The sequence below is a fragment of the Protopterus annectens genome, chromosome 5.part0, assembly GCF_019279795.1.
Source record: "Protopterus annectens isolate FY-2018-M chromosome 5.part0, PAN1.0, whole genome shotgun sequence".
Lineage (NCBI taxonomy): Eukaryota > Metazoa > Chordata > Ceratodontiformes > Protopteridae > Protopterus > Protopterus annectens.
The window spans coordinates 22,752,815-22,764,472 of NC_056735.1; positions in this window are offsets into that span (position 1 = coordinate 22,752,815).

Genomic DNA, 11,658 nt, shown 5'->3' on the forward strand with positions numbered 1-11,658 from the left:
GCGGGCTTCTCCTCCGTTCTCTCTAGCTACTGGTTCTCCTACTCCTCGGCTCCGGTCCCCATCCTTCTCACCGGGACCTGAGGAGGAGGAGGAGACCCGACCTCCTTCGAGGCTATTGAGGCGGTACTCTAGGCCTACCTCGGTAGCCTCTTCGAGGTCCACTTATAGTCTTTCGGACGCTGATCTGGACCGGATGATGCGAAGGTTCATCCAGGCCCAGATGCAGATGGGAGTGCTCCTGCCTCCCCCCCCCCTGGGGGGGAGCTCGACCCCCTTTTTCAAGCCCATTGCTCCTTCTTCGACCCGCTATCCGGGTTCAGAGCGCTCGGAGCTGGGCAGCTTTGGAGCCGGGGGTGGGTCGGCTCCGATAGTACTGGCTACTTCGGATCCGACCCTGCCCTCGAGTGCGTCGGATCCGACCTCTCGGAGCCTTGGCCCGAGCTTTGGATCCGAGGGACATAGTGTGCCTTCGGCGCCATCCGTGTCGGAGCGCACTGGGCCCTCGGATCCGAGGGGCTCGGCGCCGGCTCCGATCCACTCCTCGGATCCGAGGGGGAGCCGACTGTCGGATCCTTTGGTCGAGGCCGGCTCCCCTTCGGCTTTTGATGTAGTGGAGAGGGCTCTGTTGAGGGCATCCGGACCCCCGGCACTTGCTTCGGCTCCGTCCCGCACTCCATCTGCTCTGGGTCAGGCTTCCATCACCCGGCCACTGGGACAGCCCGTTTCGATGCCCCAAGCAGTTCCTGTGGAACTTGACACAGCTTGTGAGGGTTCTTCGGACAGCCCCCTCGAGGAGGCACCTCGCAAGCACACATGTAAAAGGAGGCACATAGACTCCCCCTAGTCTTTGACTGAAGACACGGACTTGGAGGAAGGGGAAGGCTCCCCAAGATCACCCCCCGAGGATGTCTCCTTTGGAGACATCATAGAAATGCTTCGTATAAGAGGTGGGTGGTCTGCCCCAAAGTCTTCTTCGGACGAGTCCGTGTTCTTGGAGGCATTCGAAGCGGGCCCGTCTACCTCTTGGGTGTCCCCTCCTGCCGACCCCCTGGTGGACCTCATTACCACCAGGGCGTGGAAGGAACCGGACACCGTGGAGCCAATTCCCAAAAGGCCAGACAGGATCCTCAGCCCCCCTGCTGACCGTGCCCACTGGAGTAAGGGTCCTCCGGTAGATGCCATGTTGACGGCAGCAGCCACCAAGAGGGAACTCGCCCAGGAGAGTCCCTCAGTCCATCCGCCGAGCAAGGAGTCTCGGATGATGGACCGCTTGGGGAAGTGAATGTTTAGTTCAGCGACCTTCTCAGTGAGGGCGCTCAACTATCTGGCACATGTTATTAGGATGCAGCGCGATCTTATTAAAGAATACGCTGCATCTCCCCCAGAGTCCATGTCGGAGGAGGACAAAGCATTGCACTCCACCCGTATGGCCACTCTTCGGTCTGTTACAAATACCTCTATGCGGTTGCTTTCCCATGCTACCGAGGGAGCCGCTAGAGCTGCAGGAGTAGGCCTAGTCACGAGACGTCAGGCCTGGCTCCGCCATTACGATTTCACGGAGCCCTTCAAGGCGTCCTTCGCGAACGCCCCCTTTGATGGTTCTGCCCTCTTTGGCAAAACGGTTCGCGACACCTTGGTCCAGAGCGAGAAGGATGGGAAGATGCTGTCTGCCGTCGGAGTCCGCTTCTCTGTGCCCCAGAGGTCCTACTCTAGGAACCAAAAGGGCCAGAAGAAGATGTGGTTCCGGAAGTCGCAGCAATCCCAACCCGCTCCAGACAACCAGTCCTTCCGTGGCAGAGGAGGACAGGGCAGACGCCACCCCAGGGGCAGAGGGCCTCCCAGGAATTTCGGGTCCAGAGAACCTTTCTCTGAGCGGCCCGTGCAGCAACCCTGAGGGGTTGCCCGACTGCTCCACTCTGGAAGCAGTCGGGGGACGTTTTTCGGAGCACCTAGCGGCATGGGAGTCCATAACAACAGACCGCTGGGTCCTCCGTATCATATCCAGAGGATACAAAATTCCTTTTATTCGTGTCCCAAGACCAAATTCCCTCCCCGACATTCCACCCGATCAGAGGGAGGCTGCTTCAGCAGAAATTGGCTGTCTGCTAAGCAAAAGAGCCATCCAGCCCGTCCCCCCAGACCAGATCGGATCAGGGTTCTACTCCAGGTTCTTTTTAGTGCCAAAAAAGACGGGGGACCTAAGACCCATTTTAGATCTGTCCCTTTTAAACCTGGCAGTTCCCAAGGAGAAGTTCCGGATGGTCACTTTACAATCTATCCTCCCCCTCCTGGGAGAGAATCACTGGATGTGCTCCATAGACCTCAAGGATGCGTACTACCACATACTAATGGACAGACGATCCAGGAGGTTTCTTCGCTTCCGGCTGGGAGCCAGTCACTACCAGTTCAGGGTCCTTCCCTTTGCTCTCACCACAGCCCCCAGGGTGTTCACCAAAGTGCTATCAGTGGTTGCGGCCCACCTGAGGCTTCAGGGGGTGCAGGTCTTCCCGTACCTGGACGACTGGCTTCTCACCGCCCCAACAAGACATCTACTATCGTTAGCAAGGGACTCTTTTCTTCGTCTAGCTCCCTGGCTAGGTATCACAATAAACATATCAAAGTCCAACCTGGCCCCTACTCAGCTGTTAGTTTTCATAGGTGCCAGGTTAGACACAAGGAAGTTAAGAGCCTTCTTCACAACCGACAGAATTCGGAATCTTCGACTCCAGGTGCGGGCCATCCTCCACTCCAGCCCAGTTCCAGCGGAATTGGTCCTGATGGCACTAGGGTCCATGGCGGCAGCAATCTCTCTTCTCCCGCTTGCCCGCTTGAACATGCGGGTACTTCAGTGGACTCTTCAAGTGCAATGGTCTTACCTTTCTTTACCCCTGCATCATCCCGTTGCAGTCAGTAAGGCTTGCAAGCAGTCTCTTTTGTGGTGGCTCCATTCAGAGGATCTCCAAGGAGGCCGCCCTTTTTGTGCATCTCCCCCCCTTGCCACAGTGACCACGGACGCATCCCACCTCGGGTGGGGGGGGGGGCACTTTGCGGGATGGACGGTCCAAGGCACGTGGAATGACTCAGAGACCTCCCTGCATATCAGTGTTCTGGAGATGAGGGCCGTGCTCCTGGCGTTGCAAGCACTGCAGGCCTTTCTTCCCCGGGGAACAATTGTGATTCAATCAGACAACATGTCAGTGGTCTGGAACATCAACAAACAGGGGGGAACCAGGTCTTACCCTTTATGTCGAGAAGCCATGAGAGTGTGGGAATGGGCGATCTCCACCAACCGCTTTCTTATCGCAATGCATATTCCGGGTCGGTCCAACATCCTTGCAGACAAACTCAGTCGCACCATTCTCTCCCCGTATGAGTGGTCTCTCAGTGCTCAAGTAGCGAAACGTATCTTCGCACGGTGGGGAACTCCTTGTTGCGATCTCTTTGCTTCTCCCTTAAACACCAAGTGCGACAGTTTTTTCACTCTAATCCCTCCTCCAGGGGATTCCCCAAGGGACTCTCTGGTGCATGCTTGGCCTCCCGGTCTTCTGTACGCATACCCCCCTCTTCCTCTGATGCTCCAGGTTCTTCAGAAAGCCTCTCGGTTGGGGTGCAGAATGATCCTCATACCCCCATTCTGGCCTCGGCAGATCTGGTTCCCTTACCTAAGGTCTCACTCAGTGAATCCACCTTGGATTCTAGATCCCATCCCGGATCTCATAACACACCCATCGAACCTACCTTCTCCGAACCTGGACAACCTGAAGCTAACTGCTTGGCTACTCCAGTTCCACTCCTAATTAGGACTCCCGGTATTTCATCTCCCGTTAAGGCTATCCTGGTAGCGGCACACAAACCCTCTACCAGAAGAACTTACCGCAGTAAGTGGAAGCGATTCTCCATCTGGGCGGAGCGGCAAGGCCTAGATCCCTTCACAGTACCCCTTCCCGTGGTCCTAGATTTCCTTACCACTCTTTTTAATGATGGCGCCAGTAGTTCCACGGTCAAAGTTCAGCTAGCGGCCATTTCTCATTATCATGTTGGTCATGACTCTTGACCTCTTATGTCTGCCAAGTTATGTAAAATCTTCTTAAAAGGCACCTTTCTGCTTAGACCCCCAGTCAAACAGGCGGTTCCACCGTGGGATCTTTCTTCGGTTCTTCAGGCCTTGACCGCTCCCCCCTTCGAGCCTGCAGCCACTGTAGATCTAAAATTCTTATCTCTTAAGACTGCATTTTTGGTAGCCATTACTTCAGCAAAAAGAGTTTCGGAACTTCAAGCTCTTTCCATAAAGCCGCCTTACTTGATCTTCCATCTGGACCGTGTGTACCTCAGGACCAATCCCTCTTTTCTTCCTAAGGTAGCTTCAGAAGCAAATATTAATCAGTCCATCAATCTCCCCATTTTCTTTCCCAATTATCAGAACAAAGGTGAGTACAAGGTGCATTCATTGGATGTTCACAGGCAGCTTCGTTTTTATCTTAACAGGACAGCTGGTCACAGGCAATCCGATCAGTTGTTCGTTTCCTTTGCCAGATTTAATCTAGGTAAACCAATTTCAAAAGTTTCCTTGTCACGATGGATTTCCCAGTGTATTTTATTAGCTTACCAGGCTTCTGGGAGGCCCGTACCGGACGGAGTTCATGCTCATTCAACCCGCTCAGTTTCTACCTCTGCAGCCTTCAAGGCTAGGATACCTCTGGATGACATTTGTTCAGCGGCCACTTGGGCTTCATCTCATACCTTTATTTCTCATTACAAGCTGGACATCACGCCTAGAGGTAGAGCATCCTTTGGCTCCGTGGTGCTCCGGAATATCCTTCCATGACGGCCGCCCAAGAATCAGGTAGCTGGGGACTCTGTCCCACAGGTTGCTGACAAATGACTCTCCTATTTCAGATTTAGAAGTTATGTACTCACCATAACGTTCCATCTGAGTAGGTGTATTCATTTGTCTGCAACCATCCCGTCCTCCTATCCCCCTGGCCTTTCAGTTTCCTGCATAGAGTGTGTTACCCTTTATTAGGGTATTTGATACTGGGCAAACTCGATCTGAGGTCATGTAGGGAGAGCAGGGCATTATGGGTGAGGGGAGGAGCTAGGAGCTCGGATCCATAGCTGGATGAACCATGCCGGTTCGGATCCAATATCGGATCCATACCCACAGGTTGCAGACAAATGAATACACCTACTCAGATGGAATGTTATGGTAAGTACATAACTTCTAATTGCCTTCCATTCCAGGGCTATTATGGATGACATTTGTGCAGCAACCATTTGGGCTAAACCCCATACCTTCATCAAGCATTACAAATTGTATCTGGTCTCCAGGGGAAGAGCAGCCTTTGGTTCAAGAATGTTCTTCCATAAGGGCCACTCAGGTTCTCCAAGTAGCTTGGGATTCCCATCAGTGATGAATAGGAAGAAGCTTAACACCTTCAGATAAAGAAGTTATGTCTTACCATAACATTCCATCTGAGTTGTTGATCTTCTTCCATTCATCACACCCTCCCTCCATCCCCCACCAAAGGCTCCTGGTGGATTTTCTGGGTCCTTGTAGTTTTTCAGGGTTTCTGCGCAGAGATGGCCTCTGTATTTCTGTTTCTTCTATATGTTGCATGCATACTCGATCTGAGGTAAATGGGAGAAGGGTATTGTAGGTAGCAGCTTAGCTCAAGAGTTTTTGGTGTATGCAAGCGTGGTATTAGGCTGACTCGGTTCCGAGAGCTCGAAACCGAACCCCCATCAGTGATGACTGGAAGAAGATCAGCTATTCAGATGGAATGTTATGGTAAGACATAACTTCTTTTTATACTTTTATGGATTTAAATGCAGCTCAGTGCTGGCTTGCCAAACCACACTGGCATGGTTAGTGTAGGGAATTTACCAGTGAGGAAAAATCCCTTTTTTGGAGAAATATATCTATAGTTTTTTTTTACTTCTGGTATCATTCCAGCCCAATAAATACTTATTTTTGACATGTGGTGCATTTTTTATTTTGATTAGAATCATGTTCCTGTCACTAATGGAAATCTAAATATAACACTTCATGTGAGAATGTCACTGTAAAATGCCTGTAAAAACATGTGCTGATAGTTGTACATAAAATTTCAGAAGCCGTTCCAACTTTAATTTTTTTAGGAAAATCTTTACAGGTGTATACTTAGGTTCATACGTAGGTACTAGGCTATCAGCCCAAAGGCCTAAGTAAGCCTAGCCAACAAGGTTCCCTGGCTTATGCCACCCAAGAAAGTTAATTTCCTGTGCCCCTGTCGAGCAGAGCCACAGAAGTGATCCCTGGGGGTGTATTTCCTATTTCCCATCCACTCATCAAGATTTTTCTTGAAGAGTGCTAATGAGGAGCTTTGCTTGACATAGATAGGTAGCTTGTTCCAGAGTAGAGGAAGTCTCTGGGACAGGAATCTATCCCTCCAGTATGTCCTGTTTATTGTGGTGACAAGGTTTAGGTCCTTAGACCGTGTAGCTCGGAGGGACTGGGATTTCTTTAGGTGTAGCATGCCCAACAGCTCTGGGTTCAACATAGCTTTATGTGTTAGGCAGAGATCTCCTCGGAGTAGGCGATATGCTACAGAGTAAAGCTGGAGGTTTTTGATATAGTCAGTGTACGGCATCTGTTTGAGGTTAGTAATCCTCTTTGTGAGGTACTTCTGTGGCCTTTCCAGCTGCTGCAGATGTCCTGTGAGGTACATTCCAAAAGGGACGTTGTACTCTATAATGGGTCTAGTGAGTGCCAAGTAGAGAGGAAGAATGACCTCTTCTTTCCTGGATGAGAACCCTTTTGTGATGAGGTGTGCCACATAGAAGGATTTCCTGACTACTGTGGAGATGTGATTATCAAAGGAGAGACTACTGTCCACTTGGGTTCCAAGGTCTCATCACACAGTCGGCATTAAGTAGATTGCTGTTTATGTGGTAGTTCATGGGTACAGAGTTTTTACCAAAGGGGATGACAATGCAATTTTTGGCATTGAGCTTGAAGCCATGCCTCTGACACCAGACATCTGTCTCAGTGAGGCCCTTCTGTAGGATGTCCACATCATTTGGGGACTCGACTGTGGCTCCTAGTTTGCAGTCATCTGCGAACATCGTTAGCCAGAGGCCTTCTGTGTTAGCCTGTTCTTTAGAGAAGTAGATGCCAAACAGGAGAGGTCCCAGGACTGAACCCTGTGGTACTCCACTTGTCACTGGTTTGAAGTCAGATTTGGAGTCTGCAACATTTACAGTGTGGGTTCTGTCAGTGAGCCAGTTGGCAACCCATCTTGTGATGTAGGGATTTATACCTAGTTTAGTGAGTTTAGCTATAATTCCAGAATGGGGGATGGTGTTGAAAGCCTTGGTGAGGTCAAGATAGGCTGTGTGATCCACTTTACCCTCATCTACGGCTTTGGTGACTGCCTCAAAGAAGCCAAAACAAGTTTAGAAGGCATGATCTGCCTTTCACAAACCCGAACTGGGTGGGGTCCAGAGTTTGGAGGTTACCAGTGTCTTTGTTTATGAGTTCCATGATAATACGTTTCATGGCCTTGCAGACCAGGCTTGTCAGGCTAATAAGGCGATAGTTCCCAGGATCAGTGGTGGCTCCCCCTTTGTGGAGTGGGATAACTGTTGCTGTGCGCCATTCAGTGGACACAAAGCCTGACATGAGACTATGATTGAACATGGTGCTTAGATGGGGGGGCCAGTTCATTCTGAAGTTCGTGTAAAATGCAGCCAGGGATGTTGTCTGGTCTCATGGATGCTGTGTTTTTGGTTTTAGAGAGTGCAGCTTTTACCTGCATAGATGTGATTACAGGGACTCTGCATTCTTCTTGTATAGATATGGGCCCTATAGGGGGTGGAGGTAAAGTTAGCACTGAACCTATCTGCCAGGATGTTGGCAATATCAGTTGGTTCTGTAATTTTCATGCCGTTGTGTTGTAACTCAGAGCAGATCTGGGTGTTGCCTTTGAGATTCTTGACATAGCTATAGAATGCTTTGTGGTTGCCCTTAAAATCAGTGGCAAAATTATGTTTTCATAGCTAGCTTTGGAGGATCTTATAAGGGATCTCAGCTTCATGCTGAGGCTGACCAGGGAGCTCCTCCACTCATGGGATTTTACTCTCTTTTGCAATAGTTTCTTCCTTCTGTTGTAGAGTTTGTTTATGGCAGGGGGACCACCAGATTGGCTCCCTTTTTTTGGAGGATAGCATCTTGGTTCTGTTTCAGATAGCATGACCCATGCACTCGTGTAAGTGCTTATAGACTGCATTTGTGTAGTATTCAGCAGTCGTAACTTTATTGTCCATCTGCATGGGTGTCGTGAGGTTCGCCACTTCTGTCTTAAGAAGCATGAAGTTGGCTTTGAAGAAATTTTTTACCATGGTTTCCTTAATGGTGGGTGGGGGCAGGATGCGGATATCTAGGGTGATTAGCTTATGGTCAGATCTGACCAACGAGGAGTTGACTTCAGGTGTGGAACACCGGCCACTCATGTTGGTAATGACTAGGTCTAGGATATTGTTGCCCCTGATGGGGGTGTGGATAAGTTGATCCAGGGCATTGGAATTTATGAATTCCAGAAAGCGTTGAGTGAAGGAGTTGGTACATGAGTAGTTTTCCTAGTTAATGGTGGGGTAGTTGAAATCGTCCATAATTTGGGTGTTTGGTTGAAGCCTAATATTTTCCAGTATATCAAGAAAAGAGGAGTGGGAATCCTAGGGCATGGTGGGGGATCTGTAGCAAGCTACAATTTGGATTGCAGTTTTGCCTAGAGTTAGTTGCACTTGGATAACCTCAGATGCATTATGCTGCACAACTAGCCTGGAGGTGTGGATATTCTTAATGAATATGAACACACCACCGCCTTTGGTATTCTGGTCCAGGTTAGATGGGCGAAAAGTGTGGTACGAGTTATAGCCTGGTAATGCAGTGGTGCTCTCTAGAACCTTGAACCAGGTCTCAGTCACTGCACAGATATTGATGTTCTCCATTTTAAGGAGTGCCTCGAGTGAGAGCATTTTGAGATTTAGACTTCTACCATTGAGTAGCATTGACCTCAGTTTTTGCTTGCCTGCTCTTGTTACAGTGGTGAATTGGTCATTTGAACCTTGCCTAAAAAAGGCACTATAGGGGCGGCAAGACCCTTAGCCAGTATCCGGAATCCCAGGGGCAATAGGTGCAGGCCATCTCTGGCAAAGCATCGTAGTCTGTCGACCATGTCATCCCAGGCAGACAGATACAGGACCCCCTTAGAATGACATCAGAAGCTTAGCCAATTGTTGAAATCAATCATTTTGTCCTTGTACTGTGGTATCATTCTGGGTGATGCAGGATGCTACTCAGGGCTAGGGTCATACCTGCCTGGGTTACAAGATCAGAGAACTCTTCCATGTCCCTTTTCATGTAGTCCAGGGAGGTACGTTTCGGGTCATTCACACCAACATGGACAATGACAGAGTCGTATTTGTACTTGTTATGATGTGACCTGAGTGCATGGGTTATGTGGCGGATCCTGGCACCTGACAGGCAGCTGACAGTAACCTTCTCCTTGTTTAGTCTGGTGAGGGGGACATCAGTGTGCCTGACTATAGAGTCACCTATGACTAGTGTGATGGGTACGTTGCTTTGCCTTATGGGCTGTGGTTTATTGGCACACTGTCTGTGGGCTATGAGTCATTTAGGTTGTGTTGGGGGAGTGGAGGTTGCTTGCGTTTCTGCTTTGGAGGTCTCTGTTGCTTGAGCAGATTATTATTGAGAGCCTCTGTGAATGCTTTTGTGTTTCTATGTGTGGATTTTGGTGGAGTAGGTTTAGTGGGACTACGGGATGGGTGAGGTGTGGTGCAAGTTTTTACCTTCTCCTCTTGACTGTCAGGTTCAGTCTTGGTTGGAGAGACCTTTACCTCTAGTTTAGCTAGATAAGTGCATTTCTCACAGGTTGTGGTGTTGGGTGGTGGGAGGAGAGGTTTGTCTGTGTACATGAGGCAATTGCTACATTGCCCCAAGATACCCAAATTCATCAGTTAGACAGGAGAGAACACTGGGAGCTAAGCCTTGGACATGCCTGAATAAAAAACTGCTTTCCTCTAGACAAGTGAGGAAAGTGAGTATAAGAGCAGTTTTTCTCTAAGCAAGTGAGGAAAGTAAGTACAAAAGCTCTAGGTAAAGAGGAAGGTTGAGTGCTGTAGTAATTTGTAGCTTATTTATTGCTAACAACAAGTTCTGAACAAGTGCTGAGCATGAATAAGCAAATTCAAGTGCTAAAACTAAGAATCTTTACCTGAACCTTGTGGTAGATAGGCTACCTAGTGCTTACCACTCCAAATGATAAGCTAGAAGGCTTCCCTCCAACACAGAAAGGCTTGGGGGGCTCAGAAGATTACAAACAGTCCTGGATACAGCAAATCTGTATCTGGACTAGACTAGTTACAGGAAAGGTGAGAAACAAACACAGGCTTTTAAACCAGAAAGTTGAAAGAGATGGAAAAACTGCCCAAATGGCCAATAAACTACAATTTCTGGGCCAGAAACCACTCTTGTGGTGGATAGGTAACCTAGTGCTTACCACTTCCACTGATAAGCTAGAAGGTTTCCTTCCAACACAGAAAGGCTTTGGGGGCTCTGAAGCTTACAAACAGTCCTGGTTACAACAAATCTGTATCTGGACTAGACTAGTTACAGGAAAGGCAGAAAACAAGCTTAGAATTTTTTTTTTGAAAGTGGAAAGGGAGAAAGGAGAAACAGACGATAATTCAAAATTAAAGACCTAAGTGGCTTGTCCTTCACAGATGTTCTGTCTGTATTAGGTAGAATGAACTAGTGACACTAGACTGGAATAGAGCTGAGATAGAGTTGAACAGATGGGACTGGTAGGAGTGTCTGAAGTCAAAATATGATCTCAGTGTACTCTGTTGAGTGAGTAAATGAGATAGATCCAGGAGGAGTGTTCAAACACAAATTTACAGGAGGGGCAGGCAATTCCAAAGCCACCAAGATTAATACCAGGAGAAGAAGAACAGGGAGGGTGGGCGGGAATCTAACTGCAGATACAGAGAGACCACAGTATTCTATGAAACAATTAAATAGAAAAATAAATAACTACAGAGAGACACAGACTACAATATTCAATGAAATAGACAGAAAAAGAAAATGCAGTACAATCTTTAACACTGCAAGTTTGTACTTAACTCAAATAGTAATGCAGTTGATTGTAGGTATGTAGCAGAAGCCAAACAGCTCTGCTATTGAGCAGTAGTAAATTCAAAGATATGTGACTATAACATCCTAGAGGGTTTCTCTGTGTTTATAAGTTTAACACTGGATATCAATGAAGTGAAACGCAATAGCCCCCACTAACTGCAGAGACAGAAAGAGATCACAGTATTCTATGAAACAATTAAATAGAAAAATAAATAACTGCAGAGACACACAGACCACAATATTCAATGAAACAATTAGACAGAAAAATAAAATGCAGTACAATCTTTAACACTGCAAGTTAGTACTTAACTCAGCTAGTAATGCAGTTGATTGTAGGTATGTAGCAGAAGCCAAACAACTCAGATATTGAGCACTAATAAATTCAAAGATAGGTGACTAACACTTATAAATACAGAGAAACCCTCTAGGCTAAGAGTTTAACACTGGATATCAAATGAAGTGAA